Raw genomic sequence first — 20,542 nt, 5'->3', positions numbered from 1 at the left:
CCTATTACCCCTGCCCAATATAGGGACAGGTGGAACCCCTGGGGTGAATTTTTGGTTACCCATCCAATTGTCCAAATTCCGCTTAAATAGGGCCAATGAGGGGCTTTGTTTAACATGAATAGGAAGCTTGTTCCAAAGGTGGGGCAACCTCTGTGAGACAAATCTGTCTCTCCAGAAAGTTCTGTTGATATCACATACCAGGTTAAGGTCCTTTGAGTGAGTGACCTATGTGCCATTTGACTTGCGAATGTGCAGCATTTCCATGAAAGCTGGGTCAGAGATTGCTATATATGCAAGGCACAATTCTGTATGACACAGAGTAAAATGACAATGATTTCAATCTGTCAGCATAAGACAGATCTTGAAGACCCTGAATTTTCTTCATAGGGAACCTTAGTGGTCTATCCAGTTGCTGCAGGTGTTTGGAAAGGAACATACGAAAGGGAGCATTGTACTCTATTATTGGCCTGATGAGGGAAGAGTACAGGGGGGGGGGGTTATAACCTCTTTTTTTTCTGGAGGCAATGCCCTTACTTATTAGCTGAGAAATATAAAATGCCCTTCTTACCACTGTGGAGGCATGGTGATCGAAGTTAAAGTTGCTGTCAATGTGTGTGCCCCAAGCTCTCATGACTGACAGTGTGCTTAGGGTATTGTTATTGATGTAGCAGTTTGAAGGAACATCACCATTGCTGAAGGAGATGATAATGCATTTTTTCCATTAAGTTTAAAACCATGACTTTGGAACCAGTCATTAGTACGCATAAGACCTTCTTGCAAGATGTTGACATCACTCGGGTTTCAGTGAACCCTCCCAGTTTGCAGTCATCAGCAAACTTTGTCAGCCAGAGTCCTTTAGTTTTAGCCTGTACTTTGGAGAAATAGATTCCACACAGTGGGGGATTCAGAACTGATCCCTGTGGAACATCACTGGTTACGGGTCTGCTGGAGAAGGTGGAGTCCCCTTTTTTGACTGTATGAGTTCTATCAGTTAGCCAGTTTGCAACCCACCTGACAATTTATGGGTTGATACCCAGCTGGGTGAGTTTGTCAATGATGCCTGAGTGGGAGATTGTGTCATAGGCCTTGCCTAAGTCTAGGTAGGCTGTATGCACAGATTTCTCCTCATTTAGGGCTTAGGTGACTGTCTTGAAGAAGTCCACCAAGTTTAACAGGCATGATCTCCCCTTGACAAAGCCAAACTGGGTGGGGTCGAGCATTTTGGAGATTTCCTATATCTTTGTTAATAAGATTCATGATGATTCGTTCCATAGCCTTGCAGATAAGGCTGGTCAGGCTAATGGGTCTTTAGTCCCTAGGGTCCGTGGATGCACCCCATTTGTGCAAGGGGATAATGGTAGCTGTTTTCATTCCACGGGAATGAAGCCAGTGCTTAGGCTGTGATTGAACAGCGTGCTCAGTGGTGATGCTAATTCCTGTTTTAACCAATGTAGAACACATCCCAGGATGTTGCCATAGAGGCAGTGTTTTTGGCCTTTGAGAGGGCATTTAAGACCTGCTCCTCAGCGATACTAGGTGGGGGAAAGTTGTTTGGGATGCTTTGGGGTATATGTGGCAGGGACAAGGGAGTGAAGTTTTCACTGAACCTGTCAGCCAGCAGGTTTGCTGTATCCACAAGTTCTAAATATGTAGTACCATTAACTATGAGTTCAGCACAAATCTGGGCCTTACCTTTGAGGTTACAGATGTAAGTAAAGAATGCCCTGTTGTTATCCTTAGTTAGGGAAGCTAATTTGGATTCATAGTTAGCTTTGGATGACTTCACTAGGAGTCTCATTTGCTTGTTTAAGTTGAGGGGGACTGTTTCCAGTTTTGAGACCATTTCTTCCTACACTTAGACAGCAATTTCTTTCTCCTGTTGTATTGATTAATGGCAGTTGTCCACCAGGCACATCTGTTTTTCCTTGAAGATCTTGCTTTGGTTCTATCAGGTATGGCAGAGTCAATACAATTGTGCAGGTGTTTGTATAAAAAGCATTGGTGTATAGCTCAGCATAGGTGTCTGTTCCAACAGTAGGGGGAGGGACTGTGAAGCTATTTATGCAGTCATGTAAGAGTTGTAATTGGCCTTAGAGAAGTTTTTTAGTCTAGTTTTTGCTATGAGGGGTCTCATGCTATAGTTACTTCTAGCAGGACTGATTTGTGGTCAGATCTCACCAGGGATGGCCACACAGTGGGGGTGTTGCAACAGTCTCCCATGTTGGTTGCAGGTCCAGGATCTTTGAGCCCCTTGTGGGTGCATCAGCATTCTGGTCCAGGGCAGTGGAATTAATGAAGTCCAGGAACATTTGGGCAAGTGAGTTAGAACATGGCTGGAGTTTTCCTTGCAGCCCTTACTGCTTTTGCATGTCCATTGGAATCCAAGAGATTGAAGTACAGTTGGCCTTTTGATGCATGCCACACCTCCACATGTCTTTCATCAATTTGACAATGAACCTCCCAACTTGTTGTCAAGTACTTCCCAAGCTGCCACTCAGAACTCTGCCATGGAGTACGTATCCATAAGTATATACTCCTCCCTCCCTTCCATTGAAGAAAGGCATAAGCTTCATCATTCCTCACCTCTTCATCCAACTGCAACAGCTGCCTCAGCCAGAAGTCGAACTTTGGTTGCCTGGGTCATAGTCAGAGCTTTATCCCTTTATGCCAGTGAAACTGAATCATTACATTCTGAAATAATTGTAAATAACCCCTGATCTTCTGTTCAGTAGATGCCGTAGGACCTTTACCATCTGCATTATGTACTCCCAGTTCAGGCAAATAAAACATACATTTCATGTCTATATCAAAGAAAGACATCTCTGAAATGCAGACTCACATGATGCACTCTGCCATCTCAGTGCTGAAAACTGAATCCAGGCACCTGTACTGAGAACAAAACCCATGTCAATTACCTACCTCAAAGCCTCCTGATATGTGCAGAATTAGGACCCACCCCCCAAAAAAAATGATCCTCTCACATGAGATTTCTAATAACCAACCTAATCTATCAGACAAAATGATTATCTGACCATTTTTTTTCCTGATTCCTAAGATCACACATTTCAGAGATGAGAGGATGGGATTAATTGCATAACCCTTAAATATAATGCAAGGACTGTCCTTAAGAGGCATACTACCACTCCATCGGATTCTTGTCTTTAGGCACAGGACATAAGCGTTAAAAGGAAAAGCTGAACTGTGCATATTCATATATGTAAAAATAATAGGGGCTTTCTTCTTAGTACAATTGTAACTGTAATTGATATAGCAGAGAGAGAAAATGATTTGAGAGAATGCCCTGCAACAAGATTGAAGAAACATAATTATGAAACTAATGCTAGCCTTATTAACCTCAGTCATATCTTGCTTTATTTAAAGTGAGTGATTTATATTTCATATTGTGTCACATACCAATTTATTAAAAGACTTAGCTTTGATAATATTATTCTGTGATAAATGTATTTTCATATTATAATTGTGTTTAAGAATTTAAATGACTCACCTGTTAAGAAAGTATTTTCTTCATGAATAAATCGTTGCTGTTCATGCTGCTTTTCTTTGCATTTTATACAAAAGCAAAACATTTATATCTTAACATTAACATCATATCCTTATTAGGAATCTGAACTGCTTTATCAATCAGGATTTATCATCGCAGCAGCATGTATGAATTTAATGTTACATTATTCCTTAAGCTATACAGAGATATAAATGTACTTTTGCAGATTTTGACCTTTTTGAAATAGGCTGTATTTTGTAATTGCATATTCTTTCTAGAGCAGAAAGTAGCTGGGGATACTCTTCCTAACCCTGCAGCCTCCAGTCTATCTACTTTGAAACTCTATCAGCTTTAGTCTTTTGTCAGTTCTACCTATAGTCAGAATGTATGTGTATGACCCAAAGGGCTCAAATAAGATGTCTTAGTCTGATTCCAACTTTATGGCATTTTATACACTGACGTCATAGCAAAGTATTAAAACTTTTTTCCTTATGAGGGTAAACAAATGCACTGGAGTACTGAAGTACCCTAAGATGTACGTTCTACCTATAATAGCAAACCTGAAACCATGTCTCTGATGGAAAACCTTGGTAGGTAGAAAGGTGATATTACTCATGCCACATCTCCACATGTCTTTATCAGATGGACACTGGACCTGTCCTACTTGTTGTCAAATACCTCCATAGTATCCACCTGGAACTCTGCCACGGAGTATGTATCCATATGTATACATCCCTCCCTCCCTTTCATTAAAGAAATTATCTCAGTTTTCAAATGAGAATGTTCATTTTTCAAGGCAAATAGCGTCTTGTGGTAAACACAGGGAGAGAATCCACTAACCCAATTTAATGTCCCAGATTTGGTTGAATATGCAAACCTGCATTATATATGTGAAATTAACATTAATTTGGGGGTACAGCACACTCTGTATAAGCATACATAACACAGAAATGGTTCGTTGGCAACTTAGCTAATTAACATTACAGATTACAATCAGACAGTGACTTCTGATTACTACAACCCACATCTAGTAGTTCAATGACAATTTCTTAGCTCCAGTATTATATTTGCATCGTGCTAATGTTTTTGGATTGTTGCTCTACCACATCAGAAAATACTGAAATAATTTTTATCTTTACTTGGCAGCCAATACAGAAAAGAAAAGTAGCAGTTATGTTTTGGATGGTGTAGTTTAGGAGGCATTCTCTTGAGAAAAGATTAAGACTTATCAAATTTCAGCTTTTTTGTTTAAGAAGCAGTCAGTTTAAGCTTTTAATATGTGGTAGCATGACTTGCAAGTTCCTTTTCACAGTCAGTGGCTTAGTTTAGAATAGTTCATTCAAACAGCAGAGGAGTTACCCACTTTGTTGCAAGGAGGTTAAGCCAAAAAGTAGGGACAGTTGCAGGCATGTCTGAGAACAGCACAAGTGAACATAGAAGTACATGTACTACGCATGCAAATGTACACTTTGTGCATTCAGACATGTTTGGCATAACAGTGATGAAACTGGCAAACTATAAATACTATAAATTTACCACCTAGAGGAAACAGTGTTTGGATGAACAGCAGGGCTAAAAAAAGTTCTTCTCATGGGTAGGGGACATCTTACAGTTGTGTCAGTCATGTAAGACACTTACTGTGTGTTCTGTCAGAAACTTATCAAAGAAGGAATTTGTCAGATATCCCATCTTTGTGGTTTTACAATGGCTAACAAGGGGGATAGGGTCTAGACTGATATTTTAAATAGAAGATCTTGGAAAAGAAGTGAATTACTTTTAGTACTTGCCCAGGATGAGGAGATTTACAGACATCCAAGTGATTGGGAGTTGGCCTAATGGGGTTGGATCTTGGTATACTGGTTAAGGTGCTTATGTTACAGACACAAGGTACAAGGTTTGATTCTCACCTTTGGGAAACTGGTTAGGTTTAAAATGACCTGCAAGGACAGCTAGCCTAATACTTACTTATAAACAGTAAACACCACAAAGAGTACACATGGTGCATGGGGTCTATATTATATATTCAAAGTTTCAAAACTTTGAATCCCATATGTTCGACAACATATGATTGAAGTTTGAAACTTCAAATATATAATCAAACATAAAAAAAATTAAAACTTACCTTAATGCTCTGAGCAGGGGGTCAAGCCCCCCTGCACTCGTACACCCCTCTACTTAAATATATCAACTCCAAGATTGCACTTCAGTGCAAAAAAGGGAAATTCTCCCATTCTGCACCATACAGCGTGGTTACATTTAACCTTCAAACTTTTCAAAGTTCAATCATATGGTGTCGACCATATGATATTAGAACTTTGAAAAGTCTGTTCATGTAATAGTAACCCGGTGCATGCCCTTCTCCAGCTGCCACTTCCTCTGAAGAAAAGAGATGGTGGCTGTAAAATGATGTTTAGATGATGTGGAATACTAGATGTGGCTCAAATGTGTTTGACTACAGTGCACTGATGGTTGTAGGACCTGAAACTAGCCATTCAGTCAGCATGAGAGGCTGACCTATTACTTGCCAAGAAAAAGGGCCGAAGAACCCCCAAAAAATGTGAAGATTTTGCTGACCCATGTGGATCCTTCAAGATGGAAAGCAGACAAAACATGCCAGAGATCCATCCTGTGCACTCTAGATCACAATTTCAGCGAGAGGCCAAGGAGGTGAGTTCAAGTGTCCCTTTTAGAAATTGAGACTACCTACCTATATACTGTAAAATCAAATTAAGGTGTGAAATGACAGTTAGGAGAATATCCAAAATAGTGGATGCATGGAAAATAGATCTCACAGACTCAGAGGAACACACACCAGTGGTTTTGAATGAAAGAGACCTCACAAAGCCACTACTGGAAGAACAGGTCCCTGAGTAAATCACTATTAAACAAATGTGCAAGGGCAGATATGTTTTCAGATACTCAGAAGAAATTTTAAAATAATTAGCTGAGTAAGTAAATCTGAGTTTTGTAAAACTTGGAAAAAATAATCAGTTTATTTCAAAATATAGTTTAAATGCAGCTTAGCATTTATCACACTGTATAGATCATCATCGTCTCTGCTTCTTTCTGATCTTTATCCTTACTCAGCCTATGGTTTTAAGTGCTCCTTGCATTATAATCAACACTCATTTTGTATGGTTATTTGTGTTAAGAAAATAATTGCCCTGGGCATTCCCTTGGCACAGAGTGGTATGGCCCTTCCATTGATCTGGATGACCTGTGTTTGAGTAGTGGCATGGGAGCTGGAGGTGCTGCATAGAAAGAATGGGAGTGAGAGGTTTGTGCCAGCTCATCCATCCTGGGGGGAGGCAACCTAGGCTGTCTGCAGCAAGCAACTCACATGCCTGGCCAGCTACATAAGTAATGAGATGCTTAGTCTATAAGCAACCATGTATCTCCTGAGGACAGAGATTGCAGAGCTGCCAATTCTGCAATGTGGTGGTGTGAGTTGGTAGACACCCTCTGGTAGCATTTTGATGTTGCACTAGCATTCTCAATCTTCTCACTGGTGCAGGACATGGGTTGGGGTGAACCCAGGGAGGTTAAGGCAGGGTCTGGTAAACCCAATGAATGAGATGAACAGTTTCTGCCCAGCAATAGTCAGCTGCAGACAGAAAGAAGAAAAGAAGAAAAGAAAATATTTGCAATGCCAATGCATTCATTACTGAGACTTTAAGCATAATTTCTGTTGCTAAAGTGTAGATCTATAATAAGATAATCTTTCTGTTCACAGCTGTAATAGTAAGTTCTGCTGGTGTACGCAAGGAGCACTAAACCAAAAGCTCTGAGTTTGATAAAGCAAGGGAGTGAAGAAATGCTAATTGTTGTGTAGAGACTGGTGTTCTAACTGCTTAAAAGTTTAATTCCAAATCTGTTGTGCAAATGGTGCAAGCTGATAGTGGCTCTGAAATAATGAGAATCCCCGTTGTCACATACCTCAGTCTAATAATGTAGTCTATTTCAGTAGTTATCCATGGATGCAAAGAACTCCATATTAATGTGGGCAGTGGGCAGGGAGACTGTGCATCCCACTAAAGATAAGAGCAGAGGATGTCCATACTGATAATGAGAAATGTGCTCTGAATCAGTGAAAAATTCTGCCTAGCAAAGATCTTAATTTGTTTTTGCAATATACAGCTTGTGAGTCAGAGTATTTTAAATCCAATCAAATGCATAGCATGCCTTGAGGAGTTGGAGAAAATTACTTGTAGATTATCTATGCTTTTAGTAAAAATATGCTTATAGTAAACATGAGCAAGTATGAGCACAGATGCCTAAAATGCACTAATGACCGACATTCGTATAAAGGGCGGTATTTCTGTGTTAATAGAATGGGGCTCACTAACTGAGAAGTTAGTAAAACTAAATGAATTGGTGGTATAAAAAACATGTACTGAAAAGACAGCGGGGGATTTAATAAAGCCTACACACTTTTTTTCTGTGTAGGCATTGTGATGTGTTACTAACACAGCCACAAACATTTTTAGATTCAGTACTCAGCTGCTGAATGGAGTGCACAAGCTTGCCAAGACAGAAACTTCCATGGCATGCAAATCACCTCATAAGCAGATGAATCTCATGAAAATGAGGCAGGCAGACTGATCCAGCAAGCAGATAGCAGCTCTGCAGACCATGTGCCAGTGTCCATAGTGTACAGAGAAAAATTCCTTGTACAGGAATATAGATAGAAACAATACAGATAAATGGACAGAAATTACATAGCAAGTACAGATATGAGTGAAACTATCCTCTGTGTGTCTGACAAATTAAAGGAAATAAGTTAAATTAAAAGTATTTTATTTTAATAATCTGAGCATGTTTGCGCAGCATGCTGCAGTGCACAAACATGCTTTATAAATAAATAAATAAAATAAAAACTTGAAAAAAACATTAATATTATGTGACAGAAATGTATTACAGGATCCTGCATGGAGTATCTGCAATGGTGCATTGGTGCTGTTGCTAACATGGTAGGGCTTTGAAGCGTGCAGTTTCCAGGCTGTGAGCATGGATTCCTGTGCAAATGAGGTGGAGTTACTAAATGTGCAAAGGGGTAATTGCGTATGCATATCCCTTTCGTGTAGGCAGGGAACCATGTTGTTGTTTACAGAGGAGGCAGCTGACATCAGGGGATGTGTGTCCAATAACTTCTAAGTTTATTTCAGTCTGTTTGTATGGCCAGCCATCATGCTGAGTGTAACCTTGCAGGGGAGTGTTTGAACTTACTTCTGTGCTTTATTTAGCTAAGGGAAGCAAGTTTCAGAGTGTTTGCATGGCACAGAGCATGGACGTCTGAGGGGGGTGTGTACAGTGACTGCTAAGCTTTGTTTATCTATGGAGCATGTATTTGCATGGCACGCCACAGTGTTGATTGTATCTAAAAGCCAGTGATATATGAATTAGTTTTAATCTCTGTTTTACTTAAACTAGGGCCATTAAATGATGTTAATGATATACTAGGCAGGTGGAGTGCATCATAGGTAGCCAATCACATAGTCAGCACCTACAGTAGAGCACTATAAAGTATGTATACACCTTACAATCTGATTTTCCCCCATACTCTGTATCACTGGCGTACAGACTTGGGAATTTTGACTGAGAGAATGCTAGGGGCTGCTGCAGGTCTGCTACATCTGTATGTGCTAGAGGGCGAAGTCAATGCTGCTGCTACTGACAGTAGGCCTAGACAGAGAAGGAGAAGAGTGTTCAGGCCCAGGGCAACAATCCCAGAGCTACATAAGCTGGAGATTGTAGAGTGCTACAGGGTACACAGAGACATACTATAAGAGCTCTCTGAGCTCTGCCGCCCTCAACTCAGACACAGAGCCAACAGAGGGGAACCCATCCCAGTGGAAACAAAGGTATGTGTCGCCCTTAGGATACTAGCTACAGGCACTTTCCAAAAAACAACTGGGGACATGATGGAGATCTCACAGACATCTGCTTCTAGGGTACTCCAGTTCCTAGATGCCATGCTACCACATGCCAGTGAGCACATTTCTTTTCCCCTCATCCCTGAGGTGAGAGCCATCAACACTTCTACTATGTAGCATACTACCCTCAGGTACTGGGTGCCACAGATTGCACTCATGTACACATCAAGTCACCACCTGGTGTGGAGGGTAGAAGCTACTTTGACCACAAGGGGTACCACTCCATCAACCTCCCAGGTCATGCATTATCATGAATGTGTGTGCTGGCAGCCCTGGCAGTTATCATGAATCCCATATCTAGCATGCATCAAAGCTTTACCAGATGTTTGCTAGGGAGGACATCCCACATTTCCATTTACTGGGGGATGCTGGCTATGCACTGGAACATGGATGATGACACCCATCAGAAATGCACACACACCCACTGAAGAATACTTAAATAAGGCACATGCACAAACTAGGAACATCATAGAGCATGTGTTTGGGCTTCTGAAGTCACAGTTTTGGTGCCTCAATATATTTGGTGGACCCCTGCAGTACTCTCCAGCCACATGTGCACATATGTTCACAGTATGTGTCATGCTACACAATATGATCCTGTGGAAACAGCTGCAGCAGGATTAACAAGGATGAAGGGATACACAGCCCCCCACCAGTGCCTAGGTCACTACAGCCACAGTCACATTAGGACTTGGAGGAAAAAACCCTGATGACGTCCCTGTAGGCAGATGTAGGTGTGCCCAGTATGTCTTGGCTTTGGCAAAGAGACAAAGACTAGGGCCCTAGGGCCTGACACCTTACTCCTATTCACATACATATATTAAAATTGTTGATGCCAGACAACACACACAAGCTGTGCCTATATATGTATTGGCTGTGTACTGCTTACTTCACACAGAACCAGTCCTGAACTACAGTTCTGTCAACTCCTGCATTCGCGAGGTAAGTCTCTAACCTACACACTACTTGAAAGGATTACTATAATGTACATACATACAAATATTTCAAGCACCCATAAGATAGTATCGTATGTAAGTATGGAAGTAACATCTACATGGGACTACAGATACCCAGTCCAGTAGTGTGTGTTCCCTAATAATCACTAGGCCTCATGATGTGAATATTCATTACATCAGTCAGGAGATATGTTAAACAGAGGGTCACATGATATTTAGACTACTGTCTATCCCAGCAGATCATGTGTTGTTGTTCTCCCACCCCCAACACAGCAGTGTCCCCATATAGCTGCCTTAACAGTAAGTCAGCAATGGTATATCAACAGACCAGGTGATCTCAGGGCTGTAACACAGAACTCCATCACACATTGTATGTCACAGGTAATGCAGGAATAACAACATACATATTTATGCAGTTGATTGTGTGATGAATGACTCCAGTCTATCTAGCAGCTTGTGTGACTCAGTGGACTTGGGAAGTAACCATGGGTGATGCTGTTGATGCTTCTAATCTGAGAATAGGCACATCTTTTGCATGTGGGGTCTTATTATGTTGGTGTTTTCATAGACTGCCAGTCTGTGTGTGGTGTAACTCTATGAACACCAGTCACATATCACATACAGCAGTCAGCTGGGGAATGCTGTGGCCATATTGAGTGATCTGCAGTACTGCAGAAACAAGGACAGATGTCAATGTCTGAAACATACCTCTCAACCCCTTAGTGTAAACAGTCTGTTCACAGCCTGACAAAATGGGGGAACAAATGCTCACAAATAGGGGCATATGTTAAATACTGCTCTCATAAACAATTGCTAAAATAGCAGGGTTCATTTCAACAGACATGTTTTGAAGGATTTGAAGTCAGACATTCAAATGTATCACTATTTAGTGACTTAAATCCTATGTTCATCCAAGTGATTTGCCAGAACACCACAAACTGTATGAGGAACACTCCAAAAACTATTAGTCAAACAAATTCTGCAAAACCCTGGACAGTTGAGGGGTATAGTCTGTAACACACAAACTCACAGACTGGAGTACAGGTATGTGTGGCCTGGAGTCACTTTATAAGTATTAACAGTAACACTGGGCATGCACAAACACTTAGTTAAAATGAGTGCAATTCTGTTGCCCTGTCATCAGACTGACCTGTTATGTATAGATATGTCTACACATACAGACAAATATATATACATTTCCATCTGTCACTATCTTTCTCCCAAATACACAGCATATCTGTCGCTATGTAATGTCAAATAGGTATATATATATATATATATATATATATATATATATATATATATATATATATATATATATATATATCAAAATGATACACAGACTTTTCCCATATTTCTACATAAAACATATACATATCATACACACACATAGCTGCATTTATATATACATCCCTGTTAATTACATAAATATGTGTGTGCATGTCTGTATTGTCCTACATACCATAATAATGGTGAGTAAATCTGCACTATCACACATCCATAATCCAATTACCTACAGACCCCTGTGCCTGCTGGATGTCACCATATTGAAAGATGCAGGTGAGGGTGGTGTAATGTATAATGTTGTCAATGCATGTATGGACAGGGCACATCTTTCCTGCCCACATATTTGCTTATCTAAAAGCAAGCAGCCACATATGGCCATACTGGTAAGTGTATACACATAGCTAGGATAATAACAATTATCCCACTACTAGGATACTAGATGCAAATAACAGTATGAAGCAATATCACTCTGCAGATCACAAATGCTGTTCAACACAAACCTATTTTGTGTAATGCACAAGTACTGTGCCTGCAATCACATATAAAATAGACTCAACCTGTGGTGTTTGCAATAAGTACTGTGATCTGTAGTGAATAAGACTAGATAGGTAGGGGTTCTAATCTCACTGCAGGGTACTTGCTGTGTGTGTGTGTGTGTGTGTGTGTGTGTGTGTGTGTGTGTGTGTGTGTGTGTGTGTGTGTGTGTGTGTGTGTGTGTGCGTGTGTGTGTGTGTGTATCCCTATACAAAGCAACTGTCATGCCCTCACAGGCTATCCACCTTCAATGGTTATGAACTTTTTGGCCCTGTAGCCTGCTGCTGACTTCCACACTGCCCTCTTCTACATGGCCTGATGATGTCATCCACCTTAAGTCTACCAGCTGACAGTGTAGCATCCGGACTTAAGGTGTGGCACATATGATAAATGCTGTGATCTATAGTGTGTAAAACAAGATAGGCAGGGGTTCTGATCTCAGTGCAGGCTACCTGATGTTTGTGTATCCCCCTGCAAAACAACTGCCATGCCCTCATGGGTTATCCACACTTTTTGGCCCTGTTAACTTACTGCTGGCTTCTAAACAACCCTCTTCTACAAGGCCTTAAGATTACCAGCTGACAGTGTAATATCAGACATAAGCCATTGCATGTGCAATAAATACTGTGACTTATAGTGTGTAAGACTAGATAGGGAGAGGTTCTAATTTCACCCAAGGCTACTTGGTGCATGTGCACTTTCAGCTGGCATATATATGATCACCTTGGTAACTTAGAAATAGGTAGGGTTTTGCAGTATTTTATTTGTAGTGTGTGATATGGCCCCCAAAGGACTGACCACAACAATGCCTGCTGATGTCGTCAAGTATAATATGTCCTGAACTGATAGTACTAGCACACATGAGGTGTGTTGCGGGCATCACTTAGTGTGATATGTAGTGCATACCATTACATAGGTAAGTATTTTCATCTACATACAGCCAACTTGCAGTATGTGTGTACCTTGGCATGTCCCGTACACCGTGATTGGAAGTGGTGCTAGCCTCAATGTAGCCATGTTTGTGTGCGAGCCTTTTACATCATGTTATGGAACCATAGGACATTTGAACTTCGCTATCATAATAGCCATACAGCCTTCACAATCATAGACATCTTTATACCCACAGTTACAGGACCAGCACATATTGCCCCAGTCCAAAAGGGGAACAGGCAAATTCCCTGTGTTGAGATGACAGTCACACAGCCAGTCAGACAGATGGCATGTGCTGAGGTGCACTCAGGTGCTCTGTGTGCCATTAGGCAGGGTTCTTTTTATAGGTTCATAGGTGTGTTTAAGTCTGCTTGGCAAATCTGTCCCACAATCATGTAGTACTAATGTCACATACGAGGTTAATGTCCTTATAGTGAGTTATCCATCTACTATGCCTCCTACAGATAGGCAGCATATGCAATCAAGCAGGGTCACCCATTGCCCCATATGAAAGGCACAGATCACTTCTGAGTACTCTTTATGCCACAGGTGACTATGACACGCATTGCAGACCATACCCATTGAACACATACTGAAGAGGTGAAGTGTCCTTGTGAGGGACCAAACTGATATGTGCAATTAACAGTACTGCTTAGAAAGGTACATCACCAAATGCCCATTGCACTCAAGATATTTGCATGCTGAGGGAAGAGTATTTGGGGGTTATGAGTATGCCACCTACAGGTGACTTTGGCCTCAGCTATGCCATATAATTCCTGCTGTATCATTGTAAAGAAATGGTGATCTAAGGCACATTAGGTGTAAACATATGTGGCCAGGTCTGTGTGTCCAGTCTATTCACCCCTGAGTATGTACATCACATGTTGTGACTGATGAGCTACTTACCAGGTACATAGGTCTAACTGACAAAAATGACACTACATATATATTTGCATGGAGTTTATGGCCATTAGTATGTCGACAGGCAAGTGTTCACAATACCCTATTGCAGGATAGTGACATACCACAGAGACTCTATGAGTGCTCACAATTTGCAGGCATCAGCTAACATTGTTAGCCATACTCAATCAGTAGTCATATGTATCGTGGTTGAATGGATTTCAAGCAGTAGAGGGCCCAGGACTGCACCCTGTTGAGCACTGCTGCTTACAGATCAGCTATTGGAGGAGGTTGTCCTTATTTTGCATATTCTTGCCAGCAATGGGCCACTCAGTGACCCCTAGAATGACAGTATTGTGGATGCCTAAGTGGGCGATTTGTAAATATTGCCAGAGCAGATGATATAGTCAGATGGCTTGACTTAGTCTAGGGGGTTGTATACCCTGAGGTACCCTCACCCAGGTCCATGGTGACTGCCTCAGAAACTTCCACCATGTGTAACAGTAATGCTCCCCCTGTCACACATCCAAACTATGTACAGTCAACTGTGTTTAGAACACATATTATGTGTGATGATTAGCTCCATGATGATCATCCCTATGGGCATACAGATATGGATACTCAGTCAAAGTGTATAGTTATGCTGGGCAGTGGATGCACCACCTCTGTTCAAGGGTAGAACAGTTGCTGTTGTCCACTCAGAGGGTGTGCAGCCACTAGTGTCAGTATGATTGCAAGGGTTTCCCAATGGTGTTAGTCATCCTTGTCAGATCACATGTGGGATCCACCCTGAAATGTTAGCATATGCAATAGATGTTGTGTAACTTCCAGCGAGAGGCCAGTTATGAACTGTATATATGGAAGTTATGGGACAGGTTGCAGGAATGTCATGTGTCACATGTGGCGGGGATAAGGGAGTGTAGTTAACCTAGATAATGTAGATGTACAGGCTAGGTAGGAGGACAGACCCATCATATGTGGCATCATGACATATGAGGTCACAGACAATCTAGGCCTATCCTTTGAGGTAACACATGCAACTAAACTGTTTGTTATGGTTCTGCTTTATGTGGGTGGCTACTTTTTTCACTTACCATGCCCACACAACATCACAGCAACACTATGTGCTTCTTTTAGCTGAGGAGATCGTGCCTGCATGTTAGGGGTGGTAGCCTCACCCAACTGTCACACAGCACTGTCCACCTGTTATTGTACAACCTGCTAATGGTGGTTGTCTACCAGTCAGGTATGTTGAGCCATGATGAGCCTGTGTTCTTCCTGTCATGTACAGCAGAGTTCATGCAGTTCTAATGCTGCTGACATAATGCATGGGTGGAGAGCTTTTCATACCTGCCTGTCCCATCTGAGGGGATGTGCAATCATACTATTTCTACCATCCCACAGGAGGTAATACATGGCTGTCTTGACATATATGTATGTACTGTCTGCAAGGGGGGAGGGGGGCACATGTCAGTAAGTCTAAGGAGACTGATCTGTGACCAGACCACACCAGGGAGGACCTCACATTGGGAGTGCTGTACTAGTCACCCATATTGGTAAACACATGATGCAATATGTTGATTCCCCCATGGGGATGCCATGGCTCTGCTGCAAGGCATTGTAGGTAAGGACTTGGACCATCCTTTGGGCAAGTGAGCTGCAGCATGACTAAGTGACACAGAGTGTACACATTGCACCTCCCTAACATCTTTGTCCTCTGACAAGACACTTTACATGACTCTCTTCTTGCAACATGCTGGAAGTAACTGCAGTACTGACTTGCACAGAGGACAACTAGCATTTTAGTGTCAAGTGGTGTCCCTAGATCTTTGAGTCATGTCACCTGAAATGCCATGACAGGAGTTAGCATAGGTACATGCACCTACACTGTTGTTCACCTACTGACACTGGAGCAAACACTGTTAGTTTTTCTCCAGGCCAGATCATGCCTACTGACTGTAACTGGAGGAGCTCATTGACTGTTATACTATGCAATGGATGTCAGACATATATCTCACTCCATCAACCATGACCTGACAAGGTGTATGACAATATTAGGCCAGCTGTCCTTGCTGAAAACTGTGTACATCATGCACAGAGTGTTATGTCATCTGGTGTCTGACAGTCATACTCTGGGAAAATAGCATTGGGAGACCTATGCCGAAATGATGCCAGTCACGTGTGGAGTTCACCATCCTCCATTATTGGCATACCCCATCTACCTATTCCCCCTCTACAGTCACAGCCACTGTTGGTGACCTCTGGCTGAGTGCATTAGTAGGTGATTGCATATTGGGAGCTGTCACAGAATTCCACAGAGAACCAACAGTTATCCAGCCTGGTGTAAGACACAGTCAGTTTTACTCTGAGCAACTGATGAAGACTAACTGCCAATGACTGCACAATACTATGCTGTGGGAAATCATCCACCCCTGAAAATTACTTGAGTGCCTGCACACTGCACACAGATGAGCCATTACTCATGGGGTTAAGGACACAGACAGTAATGTAGCCTTTAACTCTCACTGGTCGATAAGATATGGGGATGCATTCACTGTTGTACAACCTATACCGACAGGTTTGGGATGTACATCGCAGACTGTCACTGCTATACTGACTGTGGCAGTCATCACACCTATCATTGTATGCAATGGCACCCTTCCTATGTCACTACACAGGCATAATGTACACCTGTAGCAGCCACACAGGTCCCATGGTACACTAATACACAGTGTATATAACCTGTCCTATGGAGTCTGTGTCATGACCATACATTTGTAGTCTGTCTCCTAAGTGCTTTGGAGGGTATGCTTATGGCTCCATACAGGGAAATGTCAAATCTCACTGCGCACCTCCCATGTAGCCATGACAGGACTAACACATGTCTCACCTGTTCTATACGAATACAACATCACTGTGGTATACATAGTACATGCTGGAGAGGCAGGTGTGTAACACAGACAGTACACCCTATATGAAACAGGACTCCCATGCATGTGAAACACACAACTGCTGTGACTCAGCATGTGCAGGTTACAAAACGAGATGCAGAACATGCCAATCATAACTGGTGTCGAGCAACTTCATTTCATTGCACCGATGGCAAGGATGACAGAAATGTGTCACAGGTATCATCACTTTCACAGGGTGTTGCGTGGGGGTGCATGAGGCCTAGGCTGACCCACATGTGATGTGAGTCAGGAAGGAAGGCAGGTAAGATGGACCATGAAAAGGTGCAGTGTTTGTCTGTTGGTGACCTGCATTTGACAGTGGTGTGTGTGTGTGTGTGTGTGTGTGTGTGTGTGTGTGTGTGTGTGTGTGTGTGTGTGTGTGTGTGCGCGCACATGTACACAGTCAAGCTCAGTGATAGCCCTACATATGTGTGTGTTGGACAGCTTTAGACCATACATGGTATAGTTGACAGTTAACCATCTCCGGCCCCAAACATGGGAACTGCCTCTGCCAAGAGTTGCACTGGCACCTCCATGCCAAAGGTCAGAAATGGTGCCAGTACCTGATGGTGACTGCTGTTTGCTGGGATAATGTCCACCATGGGAACACCCAGGACCATGAGCCCATGGCCTCTCATGTCATGGTGTGGACAGCACACTCCCCTCTGTAGCACTTGGATGTACTGCATCTATGGGAGCGTGACTGTGCATGGCCAAGTGGACTCTCAGCAGATGGGATTTCTGACCTGCGTCCATGAGTCTGATGCTCAACTCCAACCACATGGACTAGCACAGACAATGTGCGGTCCAAGACAGACGCTGTCTCAGCCCACCTTCTGTACACTGCATCAGTCAACCGATCCAGGGTGTCCCCAATGCAGCGGAGGCAGTCACGGATGTCAGACTGTGCTGCATCCATAACCCTAAGCATATGTCTGGTGTTCTGTTCAGAATGTGCATGTGTCTCCATGATGGCCAGAAACATGCGCTGAATGACCCGTGATGTGACACCTGCAACAGGTGGTGGGCAGACAGCAGGCCTCATACAAGCACCCCTGTCAATCCATCTGTGTGGGACCTTGCAGATCTCTGGCTATAGACAGTGTCTACACTCACCAAAGCCATAGTTGCCAAGCTTTCCTGTTCAATGTCCCCACCCTCTGACTGTCCAGTATCTGTGACTTCTGGAGACTGGGTATGTGTGGGCATACTGACTATGTGCGGTGACAATGGAGGCAGAAAAGGGATGTCAACCTCTGGTACAGATTCAAACCCTGATAGCCCCACCTGTGTCTCACTGTAGCCACCATCTTCTTCAGAGTCCAAAGAGACACTGACTTCAGGTTGTGCAGGGGGACAGACACCAAACCTTTTGGTCACTTGTGATAAGAAAGAAAAAAGTGGTACATGCATACCTGCACTACTGTGCATGACAAATCCACCAATACTCATAATAACAAAGACCCACAAATGGATTAGTGGTCAAACATTGTAATTCTCCACTTTCATCCAAAAAGGATTTCCTCTGAACAAAATGCACACTCAACTCAAAACTTTTCTAATAATCACTTCAAGTAAATCAAGTAAAACTTGACCAGTAAAATTTACCTTTTAATTAATAAATATGAAATTATACTTGATAAAAAACACATAAAAACCCACTACACCTATCTTAACAAATATATTGAAATACATGTTTCACTACCTAATTTATTTTCCTTTCAACATTTTGTTTTTTAAAAGGCATTTTAGAGCAATTGCCTCATTTAATTCAGGAGACTTATCTGCTCTTAACTGTCACTGCCAAAGTTTTTCATTTTGTTCATCAGCACTCCTGTGATTACCCCCTTTAAGATCTTTAGGTACCTGTTCCAGACTGGAAAATAAAAATCTTTTACTCTGTCTACACACAAAAGTATGTTTAAATAGGACATTATTCTGGCCCTTAACATTAATAGAATATAAATGTTTCTTAAAACAGTGTCTTGCTTACAAGAAGCAGGATCATGGCCTTAGCCAACGCCTGATGGACCTGGAAAATTTTAGGGTGAGGTAATGTCAGTACCAACGTATGTTGCAACACAACAAGGTAATAAGTCCATATATATAACATTTACAGCAGCTACCATGTTACTTGCTGTATTGGTCACATTCTGAGTATGACAGCACAACTGAGGTTAACCCCCTCAAAGAACAAAGAACTGACACCCAAGTAAAAGTATGTACAGCCTGACATACTGACTCCTATAGTATTACGATGTTGATAATAGTAAGCCTACCTGCATGCTCCACTGCTGTGAAAACTTTGGCACCCACCTCCATGATATATGGTGTGATGAATGCCCGGGAGCTGTTTCATGTGCCTAGGTTTGCCAAGAATTCCTCAGTGAACAACAGTAGTTGTTCCACTGCAGACAATCCCCCGATGATGGCACAATCCCTGGCTACATCTGCTGTCCTTCATCATGCAGCAATGACCATGTCCACTGGTTTGTGTCAAACCTGCTCATATGTCCTATCCTGACAGCCCATGCCCATTCACATCACAGACAGGGTCTGCCCAAAATGGAGCCCACTGTTCCCTGTTTGCCTCACCCTAGACAGTAGGATGTGATGATGTTGCCTTAGTCCTTCAAGTATAATTTCATTTTCTGCATCTGAAAGGGGTACATGGCATTTAGTGTTCATGATTCTTGAAAGACAATAAAAGGGGAACCCATTACATGATCATGTACATGGAAGTACACTATGTAGAGATACAGCAAGGACAAAATGGGTGGCACTATCTAGTGCCTGCTCACACATGTCATGCTCTGCAGTGTGCAAACATACTAAGTGTGTGGATACAACTGCGATAGTGGTAATAGTCAGGTATTCCTGTATGTGGCATGACAGATTCTGCTGCATGATCATACACCCAGCACTCAAATCTACTGTGGTGTGTTCCCTACAGGCAACCCCTAAAAATATGTCATAACAACTGTGCCACACAAATATAAGTGTGCCATTACAACCACTATAAAGGGACAGTCTGAGACTAGTGTGCCACAATGACAAATGACAATGCACCCTTGATGTACTGTACCTCCTATGTAGGTGTAAGACAGCAGGAGATAAATGATATGTCATTATCCCAAGTCTAAGACAGGCTTAATGTTGTAATCCCTATTCCTCATAAGTGTATTCATCCATCTACATCCTGGTGTACACAAAATCAGTTACATACCTGATGGAGTGCAGTACTTCTCTGTTGATATATCTAATCAGAGGAGGGGCACTGAGCAACACTCTGATCTGTGATATATAACATTAAGTATCCTGTTTTTTGCTTATTTTTACTAGTTATTGCTTGTTGTAGATATTTATAGCACTTTTGTCTGTGGCATACATTTTACTGTATTTTATAGCTATAAACTAATCTACATGGTTGTACTAAAATTGTCTGCCTCACAGGGCCTGATAAATAAGTTTTTACTGTCACACTGTTTGTAAAACTTTCCTAGCTAGTTTTACTGTGTGTAAGGTATTAACTGGAAATTTTCTTCATTT

Source organism: Protopterus annectens, chromosome 17.part0 (genome assembly GCF_019279795.1).
Source record: "Protopterus annectens isolate FY-2018-M chromosome 17.part0, PAN1.0, whole genome shotgun sequence".
Lineage (NCBI taxonomy): Eukaryota > Metazoa > Chordata > Ceratodontiformes > Protopteridae > Protopterus > Protopterus annectens.
Note: the sequence above shows the minus strand (reverse complement) of the source record.